At 41.4% G+C, this 10,176-nt stretch overlaps 1 non-coding gene across 1 annotated transcript; it reads left to right on the top strand.

Moving 5' to 3' along the window:
* Window positions 1-9,675: 9,675 nt before the first annotated feature.
* Window positions 9,676-9,783, top strand: LOC112760657 (small nucleolar RNA R71). The gene has a single exon (XR_003181087.1). It is a non-coding gene; the product is annotated as a small nucleolar RNA R71 (small nucleolar RNA).
* The last annotated feature ends 393 nt before the right edge of the window (window positions 9,784-10,176 follow it).

Genomic DNA, 10,176 nt, shown 5'->3' with positions numbered 1-10,176 from the left:
CCAGGATTCTCTTTAATTCTCTATTAGAGACTTCAGCTTGCCCATTGGTTTGTGGATGATATGGAGTGGCCACCTTGTGGTGAATTCCATACCGAACCATGGCAGAGTAAAGATGTTTATTGCAGAAGTGAGTGCCCCCATCACTGATTAACACTCTAGGGACACCAAACCTGCTAAAGATATGTTTCTGGAGGAACTTCAGCACTGTTTTAGTATCATTGGTGGGTGTGGCGATAGCCTCAACCCATTTTGATACATAGTCAACTGCCACCAGAATATAAGTGTTTGAGTATGATGGTGGGAAAGGTCCCATGAAGTCAATTCCCCATACATCAAACAACTCTATTTCCAAGATTCCTTGTTGAGGCATGGCGTAACCATGAGGCAGATTACCAGCTCTTTGGCAACTGTCACAATTACGTACAAACTCTCGGGAATCTTTATAGAGTGTGGGCCAATAGAAGCCACATTGGAGGACCTTGGTGGCTGTTCGCTCACCTCCGAAATGGCCTTCATATTGAGATCCATGGCAATGCCATAGGATTCTCTGTGCTTCTTCTCTGGGGACACACCTACGGATAATTCCGTCTGCATATCTTTTAAAGAGATAGGGTTCATCCCACAAGTAGTACTTTGCATCAGTAATTAGTTTCTTTTTTTGTATTCTATTGTACTCCTTGGGTATGAACCTTGCAGCTTTATAGTTTGCAATATCGGCAAACCATGGTGCTTCCTGAATGGCAAATAGATGCTCATCAGGGAATGTCTCAGAGATCTCAAGGAAGGGGAGGGACGTCCCTTCCACTGGCTCTATCCGGGACAGATGATCAGCTACTTGGTTCTCTGTCCCTTTTCTGTCTCTTATTTCTATATCAAACTCTTGCAGAAGCAATACCCATCTGATGAGCCTGGGTTTTGAATCCTGCTTTGTGAGTAGATACTTAAGAGCAGCATGGTCAGTGTACACAATCACCTTTGATCCTACTAAGTAGGATCTGAACTTGTCAATGGCGTAAACCACTGCAAGTAATTCCTTTTCTGTGGTTGTGTAATTTTTCTGGGCATCATTTAAAAGGCGACTGGCATAATAAATGACATGCAGAAGCTTGTCATGCCTCTGTCCCAATACTGCACCAATGGCATGATCACTGGCATCACACATTAACTCAAATGGCAATGTCCAGTCTGGTGCAGAAATGACTGGTGCTGTGACCAGCTTAGCTTTCAGCGTTTCAAACGCCTGCAGGCATGCTGTGTCAAACACAAATGGCGTGTCAGCAGCTAGCAGATTGCTTAGAGGTTTTGCGATTTTTGAAAAATCCTTTATAAACCTCCTATAGAATCCTGCATGCCCTAGAAAGCTTCTGATTGCCTTAACATTGGCAGGTGGTGGTAATTTTTCAATTACCTCTATTTTTGCTTGATCCACCTCTATTCCCTTGTTTGAGATTTTATGCCCAAGAACAATTCCTTCAGTCACCATGAAGTGACACTTTTCCCAGTTTAAAACTAGGTTGGTTTCTTGGCATCTTTTCAGAACAAGTTTCAGGTGATCAAGACAGGAGCTGAATGAGTCTCCATATACTGAGAAGTCATCCATGAAGACTTCCAGAAATTTTTCCACCATATCAGAGAAAATAGAGAGCATGCATCTCTGGAAGGTTGCAGGTGCATTGCATAGCCCAAAGGGCATCCTTCTATAAGCAAACACTTCGGATGGACATGTGAATGTTGTTTTCTCTTGATCCTGGGGATCTACTGCAATCTGGTTATAGCCTGAGTAGCCATCCAAAAAGCAGTAATAATCATGACCTGCTAGTCTCTCTAGCATCTGGTCTATGAATGGTAAAGGAAAATGATCCTTTCTGGTGGCTGTATTGAGCCTTCTGTAGTCAATACACATGCGCCACCCTGTAACTGTTCTTGTAGGAACCAGTTCATTTTTTTCATTATGAATCACTGTCATGCCTCCCTTTTTTGGGACGACTTGAACAGGGCTCACCCAGGGGCTATCAGAAATGGGATAAATAATCCCAGCCTCTAGTAATTTGGTGACCTCTTTCTGCACCACTTCCTTCATGGCTGGATTTAGTCGCCTCTGTGGTTGAACCACTGGTTTGGCATTATCCTCCAATAGGATTTTGTGCATGCATCTAGCTGGACTTATGCCCTTAAGGTCACCTATGGACCACCCAAGAGCTGTCTTGTGTGTCCTTAGCACTTGAATAAGTGCTTCCTCTTCCTGTGAATTTAAAGCAGAGCTTATGATCACTGGAAAAGTGTCACCTTCTCCTAGAAATGCATATTTCAAGGATGGTGGCAGTGGCTTGAGCTCTGGTTTAGGAGGTTTTTCCTCTTTCAGAAGAAAGTTCAGAGGCTCTTTCATGTCCCCTGAATCCTCCAAATCAGGCAGAACATCTTTAAAGATGTTTTCCAACTCTGATTCGAGACTCTCAGCCATGTTGATCTCTTCTACCAAAGAGTCAATAAGGTCAACTTTCATGCAGTTTGTTGATGTGTCTGGATGCTGCATGGCTTTGACAGCATTCAACTTGAACTCGTCATCATTGACTCTCAGGGTTATTTCCCCCTGCTGGACGTCAATGAGGGATCGTCCAGTTGCTAGGAAGGGTCTTCCTAGAATGAGAGTAGCACTCTTGTGCTCCTCCATTTCCAGCACAACAAAGTCAGTGGGAAAGGCGAATGGCCCAACTCTGACAATCATGTCCTCAATCACGCCTGATGGGTATTTAGTGGAACCATCAGCAAGTTGGAGACATATCCGGGTTGGTTTAACTTCTTCAGTTAAGCCAAGCTTCCTGATAGTTGATGCAGGTATCAGGTTGATGCTTGCCCCAAGATCGCATAAAGCTGTCTTGGTGCAATCACCTTCTAATATGCATGGTATCAGAAAACTCCCAGGGTCTTTAAGCTTTTCAGGAAAGCTTTTCAGAATGACTGCACTGCATTCTTTAGTGAGGAGAACTCTTTCTGTTTCTCTCCACTCCTTTTTATGACTCAAGATCTCTTTCATGAACTTGGCATAAGAAGGTATTTGCTCAAGTGCCTCTGCAAATGGAATCTTTATTTCAAGAGTCCTTAGATAATCTGCAAAGCGAGCAAATTGCTTATCCTGCTCCTCTTTCCGGAGTCTTTGAGGATAAGGTATCTTGGCTTTATATTCCTCAACCTTAGTGGTTAAAGAAGCCTTTTTAGAGGGGTTGTTATCAGCACTTGTGTGTGTCTGATCCTTCACTGGCAATTGAGTACCAGAGTCAGAAGCTAGAGTGACGTTAGACGCCAACTCACTGTCTGTTCCTGGCGCCTGAACGCCAGAAATATGCCCATTTTGGGCGTTCAACGCTGGATTCTGCCCCATTGGGGCGTTCAACGCCAGATTCTTGCCCATTTCTGGCATTGAACGCCAATCCTGCCTTGTTTCTGGCGCTGAACGCCAGTTTTGGGCATGGTCTGGGCGTTCAGCGCCAGCCTTCCACCCATTTTCTGGTGTTTTAGTGCCAGAATTATTTTTCCTTGGGCTCTTACTGTCCTCAGGGGAATCTTTGGTGGGTTGCTCATTTCTTGAATTTTTGATGCCTTGAGGTGGGGTATTTAATGTTTTCCCACTTCTTAATTGAACTGCTTGGCATTCTTCTGCTATTTGCTTTGATAGCTGCTGCTTTGTTTGCTTAAACTGTTCTTCCATATGTATATTAGCTATCCTTGTCTCCTGTAACCTGTTTTTGAATTCAGCTAGCTGCTTTGTTAGAAAATCTAATTGCTGATTGAATTCAGCAGCTTGTTTTACAGTACTGAATTCAGCAGTTACTGTTTTAACCTCTTCATTCATGGAAGGGTTGCTGCTTAGATACAGATGCTGATTCCTGGCAACTGTATCAATGAGCTCTTGAGCTTCTTCAATTGTCTTTCTCATATGGATAGATCCACCAGCTGAGTAATCTAAAGACATCTGAGCTCCTTCTGCAAGCCCATAGTAGAAGATGTCTAACTGAACCCACTCTGAAAACATTTCAGAGGGGCATTTTTGTAGCATCTCTCTGTATCTCTCCCAGGCATCATAAAGAGATTCATTATCTCCTTGTTTAAAGCCTTGGATGTCCAGCCTTAGCTGTGTCATCCTTTTTGGAGGGAAATATTGATTCAGAAATTTTTCTATCAGCTGTTTCCATGTTCTTATGCTGGCCTTAGGTTGGTTATTTAACCACCTCTTAGCTTGATCTTTTACAGCAAATGGAAACAGTAATAGTCTGTAGACATCCTGATCTATTTCCTTATCATGTACTGTGTCAGCAATTTGTAAAAATTGTGCCAGAAACTCTGTAGGTTCTTCCTGTGGAAGACCGGAATACTGGCAACTTTGCTGCACCATGATAATGAGCTGAGGATTCAACTCAAAGCTACTAACTCCAATGGAGGGTATGCATATGCTACTCCCATACGAAGCAGTAGAGGGGTTAGAATATGACCCCAAAGTCCTCCTGGACTGTCCATCTCCACTTATGTCCATGATGGATATATGGATATAACTTGGACTGATTTATCTTTTTATTTATTTTATTTTATAAGAAGTAAATACTTAAATAAAATAAAATAACTAAAAAGAATTTGAATTTTGAAATAATAAATTTTTTTTTTCGTAAAAAAAAATTAAAAATAATTAGTTAAAAAAAAGGAAATTTTTGAAAAAGAGGGAAGATATTTTCGAAAATTAGAGAGAGAGAGTTAGTTAGGTAGTTTTGAAAAAGTTAAGAAACAAACAAAAAGTTAGTTAGTTAGTTGAAACAAATTTTGAAAAGATAAGAAGTTAGGAAGTTAGAAGGGATATTTTGAAAAGATATTTTTGAATTTAGTGAGGAGAGAGAAAAACAATAAGATAGTACAAGATTTAAAAATTTTAGATCTAATGCTCCTTGTTTTTGAAAATTTTGGAGGGAAAACACCAAGGAACACCAAACTTAAAAAATTTTAAGATCAAGACACAAGGAAACTCAAGAACACTTTGAAGACTCACAAGAACACAAGAACATGAAGGAAGAACACCAAACTTAAAATTTTTAGAAAACCAAACCAAAATTTTCGAAAATCAAAGGGAAATCAACAAGAAAACACCAAACTTAAAGTTTGGCACAAGATTGAATAGAAAAAAATATTTTTGAAAAAGAAGGTTTTGAAAAGAGTATAAAAGATTCTAACCCAATTACCAAGAACACAGATTAACGCTCTAGCCAAATGAGTTATGGGACCTTCAAAAATTTTAAGAAAGATTATTTTTGAAAACACCAAACTTAAAGTTTGGCATAGGATTTAATAGAAAAATTATTTTTGAAAAAGGTTTTAAAAAAATATGATAGCCAATTATCATGAACATAAACACCACGTTCTAAATAACTGAGCTATAAGTTTAAAGTATTTTAACAAGGGATAAATAATAAAAGACTCTAAACCAAAAAAAAGAAAGATTTTTCCTAATCTAAGCAACAAAATAATCCGTCAGTTGTTCAAACACGAACAATCCCCGGCAACGGCGCCAAAAACTTGGTGCACGAATTGTGACTCTCTTACAATTTCGCACAGATGACCAGCAAGTGCACTGGGTCGTCCAAGTAATACCTTACGTGAGTAAGGGTCGAATCCCACAGAGATTGTTGGTTTGAAGCAATCTATGGTTATCTTGTAAATCTTAGTCAGGAAGTCAATTATGTTTATCAGTTGAATTGCAATTAAACAATAGAGCATGGATTAAAGGTTACTTGTTATGCAGTGATGGAGAATATGTTGGAGTTTTGGAGATGCTTTGTCTTCTGAATCTCTGCTTTCCTCTGTCTTCTGATTCACGCACGCACGTCCTCCTATGGCAAGCTGTGTGTTGGTGGATCACCGTTGTCAATGGCTACCTTCCATCCTTCCAGTGAAAACTACGCTCACGCGCTCTGTCACAGCACGGCTAATCACCGGTTGGTTCTCGATTCGGTTGGAATAGGATTTACTATCCTTTTGCGTCTGTCACTAACGCCCAGCCTTCAGGAGTTTGAAGCTCGTCACAGTCATTCAATCCTTGAATCCTACTCGGAATACCACAGACAAGGTTTAGACTTTCCAGATTCTCATGAATGTCGCCATCAGTTCTAGCTTATACCACGGAGATTCTGATTAAAGAATCTAAGAGATACTCATTCAATCGGATATAGAACGGAGGTGGTTGTCAGGCACAAGTTCGTGGTTTGAGGAAGGTGATGAATGTCACGGATCATCACCTTCATCACAGTTAAGCGCGAATGAACATCTTAGATAGGAACAAGCGTGTTTGAATGGAAAACAGAAATACTTGCATTAATTCATTGAGACACAGCAGAGCTCCTCACCCCCAACAATGGGGTTTAGAGACTCATGCCGTCAGAGAATACAAAGTTTAGATCTGAAATGTCATGAGATACAAAATAAGTCTCTAAAAGTTGTTTAAATACTAAACTAGTAGCCTAGGGTTACAAAATATGAGTGGACTATGATGGATGATGCAGAGGTCCACTTCTGGGGCCCACTTGGTGTGTGCTGGGGCTGAGATTTGAGTGAGTCACGTGCAGAGGCCATTTGTGGAGTTGAACGCCAGTTTTTATGCCAGTTTGGGCGTTCAACTCCAGTTTTTTATCCTTTTCTGGCGCTGGACGCCAGAATTGGGCAGAGAACTGGCGTTGAACGCCAGTTTACGTCGTCTATCCTTGTGCAAAGTATGGACTATTATATATTGCTGGAAAGCCCTGGATGTCTACTTTCCAATTCAATTGGAAGAATGCCATTTCAAGTTCTGTAGCTCCATAAAATCCAATTTGAGTGCAGGGAGGTCAGAATCCAACAGCATTAGCAGTCCTTTTTCAGCCTGAATCAGATTTTTGCTCAGCTCCTTCAATTTCAGCCAGAAAAATACCTGAAATTACAGAAAAACACACAACTCATAGTAAAGTCCAGAAATATGAATTTTTCCTAAAAACTACTAGAAATAGACTAAAAACTAACTAAAACATACTCTAAACTATATGAAATTATCCCCAAAAAGCGTATAAAATATCTGCTCATCAATTCTCCGGTCTTAAATGCCATCAATGGTAATGGAAAAACAAAAAAGCTATGCTTTTACCACACCAAACTTAGAATATTGCTCGCCCTCGAGCAATAAACAAAAGAATAGATGATGAAGAAGAAGAAATGGAGGAGAGGGAGAGGGTGATGTGGTTCGGCCAAGAGGGTGGGTTTGGGTGGGAAATTGGTTTTGAATTTTGAAGGTAGGTGGAGTTTATGAGGTAGGTTTATGGGGAAGAGTAGATGGATGTGAGTGGTGAAGGTTTAGTGGGAAAGAGAGATTGAGGTGATTGGTGAGGGGTTTTTGGGTAAGAGTTTTTATGGGGTTGTGTGAAAGAGAGTGGTGAGAAGAAGTGAGTGGAGGTAGGTGGGGATCCTGTGGGGTCCACAGATCCTGAGTGGATCCTGTGGGGTCCACAGATCCTGAGTGGATCCTGTGGGGTCCACAGATCCTGAGGTGTTCAAGGATTTACATCCCTGCACCCATTAGGCATGTAAAAATGCCTTTGTATCCAACTCTGGGCGTTCAGCGCCAGGTTGGTGGCCATTTTGGGCGTTCAACGCCCAACTGTGTGCCATTTCTGGCGTTTGAACGCCAGAACCATGCCTGTTCTGGTGTTCAGCGCCTAGAAGCTGCCCATTTTGGGCGTTCAGCGCCAGAACCATGCTCTGTTCTGGCGCTGAACGCCAGACAGATGCTCCTCCAGGGTGTGATTTTTCTTCTGCTGTTTTTGATTCCGTTTTCAATTTTTATATTTATTTTGTGACTCCACATGATCATGAACCTAAGAAAACATGAAAAACAATAAAAATAAGAATTAGATAAACATTGGGTTGCCTCCCAACAAGCGCTTCTTTAATGTCAATAGCTTGACAGTGGGCTCTCATGGAGCCTCACAGATGTGCAGAACTTTGTTGAGACTCTCCAACACCAAACTTAGAGTTTGGATATGGGAGTTCAACACCAAACTTAGAGTTTGGTTGTGGCTTCCCAACACCAAACTTAGAGTTTGACTGTGGGGGCTCTGGTTGACTCTGCTTTGAGAGAAGCTTTTCAAGCTTCCTCTCCATGGTTGCAGAGGGAGATCCTTGAGTTTTGAATACAAGGGAGTTCTCATTCCATTGAAGGACTATTTCACCTCTGTCAACATCAATCACAGCTCTTGCTGTGGCCAGGAAAGGTCTTCCTAGGATGATGGATTCATCCTCTTCCTTTCCAGTATCCAGGACTATGAAATCAGTAGGTATGTAAAGGCCCTCAACCTTTACTAATACATCTTCTACTTGTCCATAAGCCTGTCTTTTTGAGCTGTCTGCCATCTCTAGTGGGATTTTAGCAGCTTGCACCCCATAGATTCCCAGTTTCTCTATTACAGAGAGGGGCATGAGGTTTATTCCTGAACCAAGGTCACACAGAGCCTTAAAGATCATGGTGCCTATGGTACAGGGTATTATGAACTTTCCAGGATGCTGTCTCTTCTGAGGCAATGTCAGTTGATCCAGATCACTTAGTTCATTGATGAACAAGGGAGGTTCAACTTCCCAAGTATCAATGCCAAATAATTTGGCATTCAGCTTCATGATTGCACCAAGAAACTTGGCAGTTTGCTCTTCAGTAACATCCTCATTCTCTTCAGAAGAGGAATACTCATCAGAGCTCATGAAGGGTATAAGGAGGTTCAATGGAATCTCTATGGTCTCTAGATGAGCCTCAGAGTCCTTTGGTTCCTCAGAGGGAAGCTCCTTATTGATCACTGGACGTCCCAGGAGGTCCTCCTCCTTGGGATTCACGTCCTCTCCTCTCCTCAGAGGTTCGGCCATGGCGCTTATGTCAATGGCCTTGCACTCTCCTTTTGGGTTCTCTTCTGTATTGCTTGGGAGAGTACTAGGAGGGATTTCAGTGATCCTTTTACTCAGCTGGCCCACTTGTGCTTCCAGATTTCTAATGGAAGACCTTGTTTCATTCATGAAACTTACAATGGCCTTAGATAGATCAGAGACTAGATTTGCTAAATTAGAAGCATTTTGTTCAGAGTTCTCTGTCTGTTGCTGAGTTGATGATGGAAAAGGCTTACTATTGCTAAACCTGTTTCTTCCACCATTATTAAAGCCTTGTTGGGGCTTTTGATCCTTCCATGAGAAATTTGGATGATTTCTCCATGTTGAGTTATAGGTGTTTCCATAAGGTTCACCTAAGTAATTTACCTTTGCTATTGCAGGGTGCTCAGGATCATAAGCTTCTTCTTCAGGAGAAGCCTCTTGAGTACTGTTGGATGCAGCTTGCATTCCATGCAGACTCTGAGAGATCATATTGACTTGCTGAGTCAATATTTTATTCTGAGCCAATATGGCATTCAGAGTATCAACTTCAAGAACTCCCTTCTTCATAGGCGTCCCATTACTCACAGGATTCCTTTCAGAAGTGTACATGAACTGGTTATTAGCAACCATGTCAATGAGTTCTTGAGCTTCTGCAGGCGTTTTCTTTAGGTGAATGGATCCACCTGCAGAGGTATCCAATGACATCTTTGATAGCTCAGATAAACCATCATAGAATATATTCAGGATGGTCCATTCTGAAAGCATGTCAGAAGGACACTTTTTGGTCAACTATTTGTATCTTTCCCAAGCTTCATAGAGGGATTCACCTTCTTTCTGTCTGAAGGTTTGAACATCAGCTCTAAGCTTGCTCAGCTTTTGAGGAGGAAAGTACTTGGCTAAGAAAGCCGTGACCAGCTTATCCCAAGAGTTCAGGCTGTCTTTGGGTTGAGAATCCAACCATAATCTAGCTCTGTCTCTTACAGCAAAAGGGAAAAGCATGAGCCTGTAGACTTCAGGATCTACTCCATTAGTCTTAACAGTATCACATATTTGCAAGAATTCAGTCAAGAACTGAAAAGGATCTTCAGATGGAAGTCCATGAAACTTGCAGTTCTGCTGCATCAGAGAAACTAATTGAGGTTTCAGCTCAAAGTTGTTTGCTCCAATGGCAGGAATGGAGATGCTTCTTCCATGTAGATTGGAATTAGGTGCAGTAAAGTCACCAAGCATCTTCCTTACATTATTATTATTTTTGGCTGC

Source organism: Arachis hypogaea, chromosome 16, assembly GCF_003086295.3.
Source record: "Arachis hypogaea cultivar Tifrunner chromosome 16, arahy.Tifrunner.gnm2.J5K5, whole genome shotgun sequence".
In the NCBI taxonomy this organism is placed as follows: Eukaryota; Viridiplantae; Streptophyta; class Magnoliopsida; order Fabales; family Fabaceae; genus Arachis; species Arachis hypogaea.
The sequence above is the reverse complement of the archived record's forward strand: the minus strand, read 5'-3'. Positions and strand labels throughout refer to the sequence as shown.